The following is a 14,100-nucleotide window of genomic DNA, read 5'->3' as shown; positions in this document are numbered from 1 at the left end:
TCTTTTGTGAGACGAGACAGCATTTTGAATATAATGTATTTTTGAAAATATATAGAGATTGAGTGTGGTAAATATGATTCTAGATGTATGCATTTTAGGGAGGGATTCTGTGCTCTAAAAACTAAAGAAGAGTATAAACTCCCTAACTATCGTTTGCCTTTCAGACACAATCTTGGCTCATACATTTTCAGCATTCTTCACTTTTGTTTTTTTCCCTTATTTCAAGCACACATTTAACCAACGTTAAGTCCAGTGGGCACCAGATCAGTCTTTATGAACTGCCGCTTGGGGTACTTCTGTCCACCTTTGTCCTTTGCGTCAATTAAAGAAAATATATCTCTAAAAAAGGCAGGTAACGCAATACATTTCTTCATTTAACAAATATGGCTCTGCTAGCGAAGTTGCCCAAACTGAGCTGGTAACTAGTGAGAAGGGTCCAGATGTCATCTAGCTTTTGTGTGCAAGTCAGAATGGGACTTCACAGAGTTGTTTAGGATTGTCATTGTATCATTTTTGAAAGTTCAGGTTGAATGAAAGCTTAAGAGCATTGGTATAAATTTAAGGAAAAAAGGGCGTGGTGATCCTCATTTTATAAATGAAAACTTAAACACGGCTGGTTAATGGAGATGCCATATGTTTGGGTTTAAATCTGATGTTTTTCCTTCTACACTAGACTTGCCTTCCTATGCTTTCCCCCTCTTCCCATCTGTAGTCACCCCCAAAAGAGCAGAAACTGGGAAATTCTGAGACCCTGCTAACATGTCATCTTGGTGGGCACCTTTGTCAGAGCCACATAGAAATCTGCCAGTGTCGACTGTCAGAGCTCTGCAGGGCAACTGTAGGACTCATCTAGTCTTCCTTTACTGGGAGATGGGGGAGATGGGGGTTCCCACAGAGGTCATGCTGAGAGAGGAGGCCGCAGTTGAGACCAAATTTCAGGCTCAGGACACCTGGCTACCAGCATGTGTCTAAGTGTGGCACCTGGGCCTCTGTGCGGTGCCAGGTGATTTTAGGTGGAGTGTGGAAAACACTTATATTAATACTTACGTCTTATTCTAATGTATATTAGAAAAAAGCAGAACTAGCACTTTATTCCTTAGGATGAGGGTAAGTTTTTAAGGAAGAGTCCATTTACAAGAACTATTAAGTTCTTGCACAAAGGATACCTGCAGATGGCAAAATCTGGGACGGCAGAAGGCAAATGCTGGGATTTGGGGAACCCTGTATTCCACCTGTGTCTAGCCCATCACTTGTAACCATTTGTGGTTCCTCCTCTGGCTGTGCTTTCCTCCTGTCTCCTGTGCTCTTGTGATTCTCTGTACTCCTGTTCCTAGGCTGCCTCCTGCTTGCTTGCCTCAGATCTTGAGTACCAGGTGGTCAGTCACATTTCCCCGGCCCTCTGTTGGTGTCCCTGCTCCTCTGAAGGAATACTTAGAGACTGACCACTCCTCTCCACCACCAGGTCATCCCCAACCCAGTGTGTCCAGTATTCAGTCATGAGGCTTCAGTGAAATTTTTCTTTCCAAATCCTGGATGATAAAGGAGAGTAGTTAGAAATTCCCACCTACATATGCCCTCCAGGTGTCAAGAGTTGAGACTCTGAGAACATAGGAAGGGCGATAGGCTGAACATTTTGAGGATGTGAACACAGTAGATCTGGAGCCAAGCAGGAATGATGGGTTGCCCCACTGTCTCCACGTGCATACCTATAATTCCCAGTATTGTCTTTCCCTCGCCACAGCCTCCCTCTCTGTATCTGCCACTGTCCGGGCCCCTTGGGCTGCAGGCCCCAGTCACAAGTGCCACGTGGCATGGCTGAAACCAGTTGTATTACAAGTTTGGTCCTCTCCTGGGGGTTGGTGTCTTTGGACTTTGAGTAGTCTCTTCTTGGACTTGGGACTCTCCCCCAAGATGAGTTTCTGCCATTGTGTAGAGCATACCAAAATCAGTCTCTTGGGTTACAAGGGACCCTTTAGGTCACCTCATTTGACCATGGTTCGGGACTCAGATCTTTACATCATCCCTCCCAGAGGTCATGCAGCCTTCACTTGGCCTCATCTAGGGAAATCCCTTCCCTGTGTATTTCATCGCTTTTCTCAATAACTGAGACAAACACAAAACAAGACAGAACATACCTGTCCTTTCCTTCCCGGATCATGGAGACTGTATTGTGCTTAATGAGGGAGTTTCTTCTTAGTTGGTGCTGGAATGTGAGTGGATGGTGACTCTAAAGTAGTGATTCTTACTTAAGGCAGCCTAACCCCCGAGGGGAGCCCCGAGAGGACGAAGATGCCTTGAAAGCTTTGTGTGTATATGTGTGCAGTTTTGGGGGAATAGGATTTACAGGGTTCATTAGAGTATCTCAAAGATCTGTGATCTAAAAAAGGGTCTCTAAAAGAACAGATCCTGAAGGGAAACAGGAAGGCAAAGGTGAAGCAGATGTGAAATACATCTTGCTGGCTTATCGTATGCAAAACCTTCCCCTGCCGCTCGGACCCCTTCTCTAAGGTCTCATCCAGGGATTTTTCTCCTTCATTTCATAGTTCTTCAGGCCTTTTGGTCAGTTTCTGGCAAGCGGGACTGTTTTCCTGCTCTTACCTTTCCTATTGGTTCCCCCTTCTTCTGTCTTTACACAAACATGCATGCAACCTTTTATAAATGGGTAAGAGTAAATATATAAGAAGAATTTTTATAGCTTTCTCGGGGGCCCCAGGAGTAGTTACTCTCCCATTATTACACACTCCATGGGATCTGGTAATTATTCCGTTGTAATGGAACTTGGCATAATGAGTATATTTTCATTGTTCAGAATGATGTCATTGATGAGGCCAAGAAGTAGTTCTGCGTCTCTGTGATGAAATTAGCAAGTTAAAAAAAAATTCTTGAAACTATGAGGGCAAAGATTCCTAATTCTCTTGCATTCTCTGTTTTATTTGCCATCACATTCCTGCCCCATCAGATGGCATAGACCTGTTTTTAAGGTTAATACGAATTCTGCCAAAATTTCTTTGGAGGCTTAAAAAGAATTTAGGGATGCCTGGGTGGCAGCCGGTTTAGTGTCTGCCTTTGGCTCAGGTCATGATTCCAGGGTCCTGGGATGGAGTCCTACATCTGGCTCCTTGCTCGGCAGGGAGCCTGCTTCTCCCTCTCCCTCTGCTGCTTCCCCTGCTTGTGCTGTCTCTCTCTCTGACAAATAAATAAATAAAATCTTAAAAAATGATTTAGGGAATGCATTTATATATCCTGAGGATGTGGAGGTGACAGGTATTCTAAGGCAACTACTAAAAGAGAGAGCACTGCTTTAGGAGACAGGTGCTGGGTGCTGGCCATAGTACTGTCCTGAACTTGCCAGGTATCTTCAGTCAAGTTGGCCTTTCTGGGTCTCATCAGTAAAGTGGGAATAAATGATGCCTACTTTACATTTTTCATAGGCTTGTCGAGGGGCTCAAGGGAGAATAGATGTCAAAAGCTTTATAGGCAAGGAGATGCCCTCTCTGCGCTTGCTTCTTTTTAATGGTGTTGCAGGTACTGGTGTTTGGTTAGGATGTTTAAGCTGGGATGTTATGGGGGCACCCGGCTGGCTCAGTCAGAAGAGCATGCGACTCTTGATCTTGGGGTTAATGAATTCGAGCCCCAGAGTAGAGATTACTTAAAAATAGAATCTTTAAAGAAAAAAAGGGGGGAAGTTATGGGGTCATACTGCTTGATGACAAGTTAAAATTCTCCCCCAGTGCAAAGAATGTTATTGTAATAGAGAATGAGCAGTGAGAGAGGGTCCCAAGAAGGTATATGATAGTATAGGTATATTTTTTGAACCAGATCAGTGAGCACAGTTGTGGCCCATCTCTGGAGGATGGAATTCTATTTTTAAATTTTATCTGTAGTGGTAAGATTTTACTTGTTCTACAACCTGAGGCTCTGCTTTAAAAAAAGAAAAAAAAAAAGTCGGGGTAGAATTGACTGTATCTTCTTTGTGGAACATACCCATCCCTGTTTCCCCTCGTCTCCCAGGCCTTAGTTGTGCCTGTCTCTGCCCTGTTTGTGTGGTGCCATGTGTATTGTGATCACACTCGTTACCAGTTGTGTCTTTAAAGGAAGCTCAGTGTTTGATTCTATTTTCCATTCCTTGTGGATGAACCACTGAAGCTCTTAACTCTGGAACTACACTAAAACCTTTTTGCTAGCTATGCTACATAGCCTTCTCATATTTGAATTATCTAAAATAGCCTTATTCTGCTTTCATCTAATACACAGTTCTCAAACTCTTTAGTCTCAGGACTCCTTGATGCTGTTAAAAGTTCCAAAGAGCGGGCGCCTGGGTGGCTCAGTTGGTTGAGCGACTGCCTTCGGCTCAGGTCATGATCCTGGAGTCCCTGGATCGAGTCCCACATCGGGCTCCCTGCTCGGCGAGGAGCCTGCTTCTCCCTCTAACCCTCCCCCCTCTCATGTACTTTCTCGCTCTCTCAAATAAATAAATAAATCTTTAAAAAAAAAAAAGTTCCAAAGAGCTTTTGTTTACGTAGGTTATACCTATTGATATTTGCCTTATTGAAACTTATAAGAAAATAGAAGGTATTCATTCAAAGATAAAATAAATCCATCGCATGTTAACATAAATATTTTAATGAAAAATAACTTTTTTCCAAGCAAAAAACTTACAAGAGTGACATTGTTTTATATCTTTGCAAATCTCTTGAATGTCTGGCATAATTGAAGACAGTGGATTCTCATATCTGCTTCTTCATTTAGTCTATTAAAATTTGTCATTTTGGTTGAAGAATGTGAATCCAACCTCACAGATGTGTAGTTGGAAAAGGGGAGGAGTATATTAACAATCTTCTCACATAATTGTGTATGTTCTTTGAAACTACATCACAACTCTGCTGTTAGTTGCAATGCAGATTCTCAAATTCTATCAGTGAACTTTTTGTACTGTGTTATATAATAATATTCATTGGTTTATTTTGTACTTTGAAGGGATCTTTTACTGATACCTGATTTTGTAGCATCATGCATTGGTCGTTTGGAAAACATTGCAGATCTTTTAGGTGTTGACACATTTTGTTATACAAGATTTAAAAAATCGTATTTGCTAACATCACCACCATTCTCATCAGAAAAGTCTTGGGAGGCTATTAAGTTCACAGTGGCGGATACAGGTTTGCAGAAATTCGAAGTTTTGCTTGAGAGCTTGAGTTTGATTATTGCTAACAAGTGCTGTCAGGCTCACTTTATCTTTGAGAAAATATGTCAGACACCCAAAGCTGACAAAATGTAGTTTATCTGTTAGCTTTCTCTCAAGTAAAAATGGTATTCCATGAAGAAAGTTACAAATTCAGCTCAAAATGCAGAGAAATTGCACAAGTGCTTTTTCTCAAGAAAAAGATGGTACTTAGGTAAGGAATAGAAGCGCTTTATGCATACATCCATTTAATCACATAGAATAGTATTGAAAAGATGGGTACTTAAATAAAACATAATTTTTAGTATTTCATCATGACATCTAAGGTGAAACGAGTGTTATTTTTTCCTGTGAGCGGGTGGCAGTGAAGAGCACATGGACTGATAGCACAGTTGAGTGCTAGTGCCTTGATATGTGCTAAGGCAGCAGTAACTTTACCCATCGTTACTTTTGTATCATCAGTGCAAATGTCATCACTGTGACAGAAGCAAATAATGTCTTATTATGATGAAAATAGTCTTGATCTCAGGGACCTTGTGAAAGAGTGTCAGGGCTCCACTGGCCACACTTTGAGAACCACTGATCCAATACATGCTCAAAGCACTGGGAGTCTTTTCCCGGTAGATTGCTGCTCTGAGAACACTCCTTCCTTCAGAAGTCTTAAGTGGTTCCAAAACCCGTCACTCAATAAAAGCACCTATTATGCGTCAGGCACTTTGCTAAGGAATTAACATGGAAAAAGATACAATCTTGAATCTCCAATAATTTTGGAGGGGACTTGGGGAGTAAGGGGAGAAAACTGATAATAAAGGAGTTAAAATGTAAGATAAGATTTTTAAAAAGAGAATTAAAGGTGATAGACAACAAAGGGAATACTAAATTTTAGACCCTACTTTGGGCTCTTGAACCACATGGCAAATCCTCACCAAATCAATCAATCGCTGGGTCCTTTCCTTCCATCATCAAACCTCTTAAAAATGTCCAGGTTAATTACCTTTAGACATATTTTTACACTTCAATATGCTTGGCTGCAGGCATTGTAGTTTCATGCTTACACATGCACTCGCTGTTTCTCCCTTCTAATTTTGTTGTTCTTTAGCTTTTGTGCTTCTCGATTTCATATTGACAAATGTGTAGCCTTGAGCCAGTGTAGCTGTTAACCCATATGTTTATTTCTTTTCTTTGTCCTTCTGTTTACATGTAAGCCTTTACCTGCTTTAGCCATGTGTTGGGTGATGTAACAGTGTTGGTCTCTTATTTGGAACTTGGGGGGGCGGGTAACGTCACCTCCCGCAAGTTATGTCAGAACAATGCAGCCTCTGGAGGAGGTATAGCCGCTGTTGTTTCCCTGTGGTCTCCTACGATCTGCTGAACTTCATAAGCTTTGGCTTCCTTGGAGGGATTTCCATAAAACAGCTGGGTCCCGCCTGGGTCATCAGTGGCAAAAGTCAGACACGTGTTCACCCGTCTGGTAGCCAATAGTAACTTTTGCAAACGCAGCCTCAGGAAACCCCAGGGTTCGGAGACTGCTTCTTTCCGAACGACACTCTTTTAACAATCACTGAGTCTTTTAACAGAACAAAACAAAAACATAGGATAGTGAGAAAGGCTTTCCCCCTTGGCAGTGGGGAGAGATGTTAAAGGAGCTCCAAAAGTGTGCGGGGAACTAGTGTAGATAGAACTCCTTCACTGTCCCGCAGGCTGAAGTGCTGGGGAGAAGGGGGCGGAGATGGGCTCGGAGAGTCTGGCCCTTTAAGGGGGAGGGACAGCCTTAAGACTCTGTACCTTTAAGAGTCTCTTTGTCTGGAAACCTCCTTATTTACCCTCCTGTGCTTCAACCAAACTTCGACCCGCGATTCACAACGCCCCTCTACGCCGCCGCCTCTTACGCCAGGCTCAAATCGGCCGCACGTTTGTGGCTAACCCTAAACTTTGCGCCCGCGGCGCGAACCCTCGGAGAGGCAGTCTGTGCCCGGGTCGGGGCCGAGCGCTGCGCCGTTGGCGCAATGCGGGGCCCGGGGGGCGGGGCTCCGGCGGGTGGGCCAATGGGCGGGCAGGGGGCGGGGCCGTGTTCGGTTGTCTCGCGCCCTGGTGACAGCTCGCGCGTGCTGATGATGGCGGTAAATAGAGGGGGGGGTCGGGGAGGGGGCGGAGGAGGCAGGGAGGCAGCCAAGGGGGTAGCTCCAGGGGGTGGGGGGACGGGGACCGGGGAGGACGCGACGGCCAGGGAGCCCATTCTAAGACTCGGAGGCGGGGACAGAGTCTCCGGCACACTGGCCCTCCCCTTTAAAGAAGCCAAATCCTCACACACCGGGTGAGGGGCGACAAAGGCGGCGCGCGCCTCGCGGGCGGGAGGAGCGGCGGCAGGGGGCGGGACCGCGGCGCCGGCGGGCTGGGGGCGCCCGGGGCGGGGGCCGGCGGAGGCGAGAGCCGGCAGTCGGGGCGCGTCGGAGCTTTATTTTGGCGGGGTGGGCGACGACTGGGTTGGAGGGTAAAAAAAAAAAAAAAAAAAGCCTTGAGGGGAGAAGCGAAGGAACGCTTAGGGGCTGTTGGGGGGAACGGGTCTAAGAATGAGATGAGGAGGATTAAGGGGAGACAGGGTTAGAAGGCAGGGAGAGGAGGAGTGAGAAAAAGCCAGCCAAGGAGGTAGGAAGGAGGCAAAACCCAGGGTGGGTGTTAAGGAAGCCGGCAGGGAATGAGGTTAGGAAGACCAAGGCTGGGGTTAGGTGTCAGAGCAGGGGTTTGAGGAAGGGAGCTTTGTAGGGGATGGTAGCAGGGTGAGGGTGCCGGGGGAAGAGTTGGAAGTGGAAGGCAAGGGGGGCAGAGCTGGGGTGATAGTTGGGAGTAGAGGAGAGAGGGTGATTAAGAGCCAGACGTGACAAGGGTGTGAACTAGTGCAGAGCGAGATGAGCTGAAGGACTAGGACCCGCGGTGGGGTGGGAATCGCGAGGTTCTGAGAAAGGTATGGGTTAGTGGGTGGGCGATGGGTGTAAATTCTTGAAAGTGAGGGAGGGTGAAATAGATACTGGGCGAGTACCAGGTGGAGTTAGGAATAAGCATAGTGAAAGGGTGAAGGGAAACAGATGAGAGGTGGGGCGTTTATAGGACAATTCTGGGACCAGACAAGCTGAAAGGAGAAAAGAGTAAGGGTGTAAAGAAGTGATGGCGGTCTGGGACAGGGTAACTGGGGAATTGTGTTAATTGACGAGGTTCAGCCAGATCCAAGGTAAAAACTGAGGTGGAGAGACAGGGCTAAAGGGATGGTGAGAGAAGCAAGGAAGAGATGGGCCCTGGGATTTAAAGGATGAGATGGGGTGTAAGGGAAGAGAACAGGGTTAAGGGAAGCTGGAGAAGTCCTGCTGGATGAAGAACTGGACTAGACTGTACAGGAGTGGGAATCAAATGTGCAGGTTGTGGGGAGATGCTCCAGAAGGTCTGCATGGGTCAGGGCACAGACGCTATAGTTAAGGATCAAGTGTAGGGAGCCTTTGGTGCAGAAGAGGAGGAACCATGGTGAGTGAAAAGAGACCTAGAGATAGGAGTAAACACTGAAAAGTAAGAGTGGAGGTTGCGGGGTTGGGGGGGGGGGTGCAGGAAAGGAATTCTTTGTTGAGAAGAGAACTGTTAAGTGTGTTGAAACTGTGGGTCCTTTTGTCCACAAAAGTAGGAAATTCCAGAAATCTCTTTTTCTCTTCAAGGCATCTCGAATCTGCTTCCACCTTTCATTGCTTTTAATTCGACTTTCATGGCCACTTTGAAAAGATGAGACCCATTTTGATTTGATTTTGTTCTTCGGTGAATGATGAAGCGTCAGCTCGGTGTTGGAAACCTCTGCATTTCGCTAGTGTTGTGATAATGGGAAGATGGGTTTTATTTATTTACAGTGTGGCTCTGCCTGTGTAGTGTGATAGTGTGGTGTTGTAGCAGGGTGTACCTGACAGCGCTGGGCAGAGTGCTTTATCCACAGCATTTTCATTTTCAATGGAGAGCCCACTGTTGTTGAGATAGAGAAAGATGAACATCTTTTTGTTTTGATTAATCAACCAGATTTCTGCCTAATTGTTTTTTGGTGGCTGGAGAATATTGAAAAATCGTTTCAGAAGAACGAAAATAACCAACTAGGGAAGTTTGCTGGGGAAGAGATTTAAATCAGGACTGTGAGGGCTTTGAGTTCCTAAGCTGCCTTTAGCTTTATGTGGGACATTTCACACTGTAGTAGGTTACTCACCCATTAACTAAATGGAATAAAGAAAGGGAGATTTGTAGAATAGTGGAGGATTTTAGAGTGGGACTTCTTTTTTAGGTTAAGTAATGAATTTATGAGTAAATTTTTATCATGAAAAAGCCTCCATACAATAATGCAATGCCTTGGACTGCTCCACTGCCCCTATTTTGTAGCTGTCAATAAAGAAGGCCATATTAATATTAATTTCCTACAAGCTTTTGATTTTTAAGACACTTCTGGAAATTAAAAGGAAGATGAGAAATTTGGGACAAAATTTAGATTATTCTTACTATTTTGATGATTTTTATTCTGAAGCTTTTACGTTTAGCTAAGAATATGAACGATTATTACTTTTTTATTTGATAGTGCCAAAGGATGGCTATAATTTACTTAAGGAAAAAATGCAAACTGATCTTGAGAATCTTATTTGAGGTTATTTTATTAGTGTACATTCAGATATATAAAGATAACTTTTTTTCAAAGTTGTGTAAATTTTGAATTGCCGCTGTTTTATGGGTTTTTGTGTAAATAGCAACGATGATAGCATTTGTAACAGCAAAATTATATTTTGATTAGTGGATATCAGAAACAGTAGTTGTTCATATACGTCAATAATTTAGAATCTAAAATCTATCTGGATTCAGCTGCTATGTTCATGAAATCTGGATTCTCTCAAGCAGGTGTTCAAGGTGACTACATTGATTTTGTAATTCAACAGAAGATTTTAGGAAATTACTATTTTTTGCTGCTAAATTTCAAGAGGATTAGTCTGAAATGTTAACTTTCAAGCTGAACAGTAACTTTGGTATGGGGCACCTGTTTCTGTAGGATGTTCGTGCATATTCCCTTCCTGGCTAGATAGGTTTGGTATTACTAGTAGGTTGTACTCTGCTCATGGTTTTGCCATTTTTATAATGTAGTTGTTTTATACTTGATACCTTCATATAAATAATTTTAGATTTATTTGATGTTGATGAAGAAAAAAATATAAACTATAAGGTCAACCAAGGGAAAGAGTCCATTTAGGTCCTGTCTTTTGTTTCTGTATGCTGTGGTAGTGTGCTAGATACACGGATTCTTATTGGGAATGGTTATTTCTCAGTTGATATTTCTAAAACTGAAAATGGGTAATCTTTTGGTTCAAATAATACTATTCATCAATAAGGACTCCAGTGGTAAATGTAAGCTTTGTTTTCATTTGTTCAAGTGAATTCAGTTGAACTTTATTTTGGTTATAATCTTGTTTGCTAAGCAAAAAACTTTTAAGTTCTATATTCAGATTTGAGTGAGTGGGTTGTACATACTTAAATATTCTTCTGGTTAATTGTAGATTCTTTCGATGGGAAGAGACCTTGAAAGGACCTCTAGTTTATCCTGCAACTTCAGTCAGTATCCCACTTAAATCATCCCAGGTAGATAAAAATTTATCCTATTTTCATAAATCTTCAGAGATAATGTGACAACCTTTGTAGATAATCTTTTCTGGTTATTTTCTCTATTCTCTCTAATTATTTTCTCTACTAGGACAGTCTGCCTTCTATCTAACCAGCATACACCTAATGCTGTATTTGTATGTGTTCTCTGTTGCCCCATTCTCCATTTTTGAGTAAAAATATTTGCTTACTCTAGTACTAAGGAGACCCTAATTCTTCATAAACTTAATAATAATAGCTACCCACATATATGCTTTTATGCCAGCCACTGTTATAAGTTCTTTGCAGATTGTAACTCATTTACTCTTAGCAGCAACCCTATGAGGTTAGCGCTGTTACTGTTCCCATTTTACGTGTAATGAAATAAAGTCTCCTTGAGATTAAATGGCTTGCCCTCAAGGTTACACTCAGACATTTCTATCTTTTTTTTTTTTTTTTAAGTTGTAGAATTCTACCAAGTGGTCGGGATAGGATTTGAACCTTGGCATTTTGCAGGCAGTCCGTGCTCTTGTATTACCTCTGCTTGATCATTGTGAACTGATCTGTCACCATGCTCTTCTCCAGATTAAACAGTGCTGGTTTATTTTATCCCTTAACCTGTCCTGTTTGCCAATCCTTAGATTATCCTGTGGTTCTGTTATTAACCTTTCCTCAGTTGCTTTCTAGATGGGGAACCTGGGACAAACACCATAAAGGCTATGTCTAAAGCAGAGATTACATCAGGGTTCCTACATGCCCTTATTTTTTTCATTACAAAATTGTATTCATAAAACAAAACAACCCCAAACCAATAAAATGCCTAAGTGCATTGCAGATAAATGGTTACCTATCTATCTTTTTCAAGGACTTGTTGTAAACCATATAGGTTTACAGTTGCCCATTGAGGAAAAACAGAACTCCAGTTTCAGTGCAGATGTCCATAGCAAAGTCTGTTCAGATTTTCCCTGTGTTTTTTTTTTAAGATTTTATTTATTCATTTGACAGAGAGCGAGAGAGGGAACACAAGTAGGGGTAGTGGGAGAGGGAGAAGCAGGCTTCCCGCTGAGCAGGGAGCCCAGTGCGGGACTCAATCCCAGGACCCTGGGATCATGACCTGAGTCGAAGGCAGCCGCTTAACCAACTGAGCCATCCAGGCGCTCCTCTCCTTGGTTTTTTACTGTCTTCTCTTTGTGTGTGTCTGTGCAAACAATATACTAAGTATATTTATGTATGCTTTAATTTGGTTAAATAAATTGATCCGCCCTTTTTTTTATAAAGACTTCATTTTTTTAGAGCAGCTTTAGGTTCACAGCAAAATTGAGAGGAAGATACAGAAATTTCCCATATCCTCCCCTTGCCTTCTTACATGCATAGCCAGCCTCCCCCATTATCAACATTCCCTCACCAGAGAGGTTCATTTGTTACAGTTGATCCACTCATTTTTTAAAATAACTAATAATTAGTGTTTACTAAGTGCCCAGCATGAGCTAAGTATGTGAATTATTTGAAACTCTCAACAACCCTGTGAGAGAGCTTCTGTTGTTAATGCTCTTTTTTGTATGTGTGACTTGATATTTTTATGATGTTTCAAGCTTATGGAAAAGTTGCAAAGATGGTACGGGAACTTCTCTGTTCCCTCATTCAAATTCTCCAGTTGTTTTCTTTTTTTTTTTTTAAGATTTATTTATTTATTTGTCAGAGAAAGAGAGAAAGAGCATGAACAGGGGGAGTGGCAGGCAGAGGGAGAAGCAGGCTCCCCAACGAGGAGGGAGCCTGATGTGGGACTCGATCCCAGGGCACTGGGATCATGACCTGAGCCAAAGGGCAGACGCTTAACCAACTGGGCCACCCAGGCGTCCCTCTCCAGTTGTTTTCATTTTGTCCCATTTGCTTTATCATTTTATTTCACTTGCGTATTTTTCAAGAAAATTTGAAGAAAAGTGGATAGGAAGGCCTAATTTTAAAAAGAAAAGGGGGGCACCTGGGTGGCTCAGTCAGCTAAGCGTTTGCCTTCGGCTCAGGTCATGCTGGAATCGAGCCCCACATTGGGCTCCCTGCTTAGCTTCTCTCTCCCCTTTTGCCCCTCCCCCTGCTCCTTCTCTCTCTCTCTCAAATAAATAAAATCTTTAAAAAAAATAAAAAGGAAAGGGAAGAATGTTTTGTTTTGTTTTGTTTTTTTTAAAGATTTTTATTTATTTATTTGAGAGAGAGAGAATGAGAGAGAGCACATGAGAGTGGGGAGGGTCAGAGGGAGAAGCAGACTCCCCGCCGAGCAGGGAGCCCGATGCGGGACTCGATCCAGGGACTCCAGGATCATGACCTGAGCCAAAGGCAGTCGCTCAACCAACTGAGCCACACAGGCGCCCCCGGGAAGAATGTTTTGAATGTATCAGCAAGTCGGTATGTTTGATTTTAGTTGATCTTGCGATGCAAAGGAATCTCAAGATTGGATTGAGAGTGGATTTGGGAGTTTTATGGTTTATTTTCTTCACTATATTCTGAAAAACATTCTTTTACCTGTGAATGACAAGTTTGTAGGCCCCTCCCTTATCAGCAAAAACCATGTCATGGTGTATACCTTTATTGGGAATCTTCTTAGCAGCTGGCATGGTGTGTTCACACAGGGAGTCCTCAGGATACAATAGCTGTTAATGACGTATGGGTGATTATTATTTTTTTTATAGATTTTATTTATTTATTAGAGAGCATGAGTAGGGGGAGGAGCAAAGGGAGAGGGACAAGCAGACTCCCTGCTGAGTGAGGAGCCCGCCGTGGGGCTCAATCCCAGGACCCCAAAATCATAACCTGAGCTGAAGTCATACACTTAATGGACTGAGCCACCCAGGCATCCCGTATGGGTGATTATTATGTGAAAACAGGAGCCACAGGCCTGTTCATCACTGTGACTGAGACATATTTAGGTGAAATACATATATTGAAGATCCTTATGTAGCATCAAGGAGCTGGAAGAGATCTAAGTGCAAAATATACTTCCTTAAGAACCAGATTGCAATTAATACAAATAGGTTTGCCTTATGGTAGGGGAATGAATATAAATATCCTAACATGCTATTACCTTCCCCTAAAATAAGCCTAAATTTTGGGAGTCTTTTCAATTGTCATCATAATAAGGAGATTTAACTGACTCCATCCTACTACTATCTTCCAGCTCATCCTCAGTCTTTATTAAAATGGTAGCCAGTCCATTTCATAAAAGCACGACCTGCAGAATGAGGCCTGTTCAATTTCAGTAAAAGGACTATTTACTGTATTCCGATGTA

At 42.9% G+C, this 14,100-nt stretch overlaps 1 protein-coding gene across 4 annotated transcripts in view; it reads left to right on the top strand.

The window, feature by feature from the left end:
- USP49 (ubiquitin specific peptidase 49) overlaps positions 1 to 14,100 on the top strand; it is an 88,494-nt gene that overhangs the window by 1,568 nt on the left and 72,826 nt on the right. The window contains exons 1-2 of one of the 4 annotated variants that reach the window (XM_054505848.2): positions 7,236 to 7,302; positions 10,738 to 10,819. The exons of 1 other annotated variant lie outside the window; for it this stretch is intronic. The gene's annotated coding sequence lies outside the window, so the exon portion shown is untranslated. Of the gene's footprint in view, positions 1 to 7,235; positions 7,303 to 7,405; positions 7,497 to 10,737; positions 10,820 to 14,100 lie in introns of those variants that run through there. 2 more of the 4 variants (XM_054505850.2, XM_064597591.1) reach the window with 2 other exon arrangements.

Source organism: Mirounga angustirostris, unplaced genomic scaffold (genome assembly GCF_029215605.1).
Source record: "Mirounga angustirostris isolate CCGP_5_RB_7025 unplaced genomic scaffold, mMirAng1.0.hap1 SCAF_8, whole genome shotgun sequence".
Taxonomy (NCBI): Eukaryota; Metazoa; Chordata; class Mammalia; order Carnivora; family Phocidae; genus Mirounga; species Mirounga angustirostris.
This window is presented reverse-complemented; position numbering and strand designations above follow the sequence as displayed.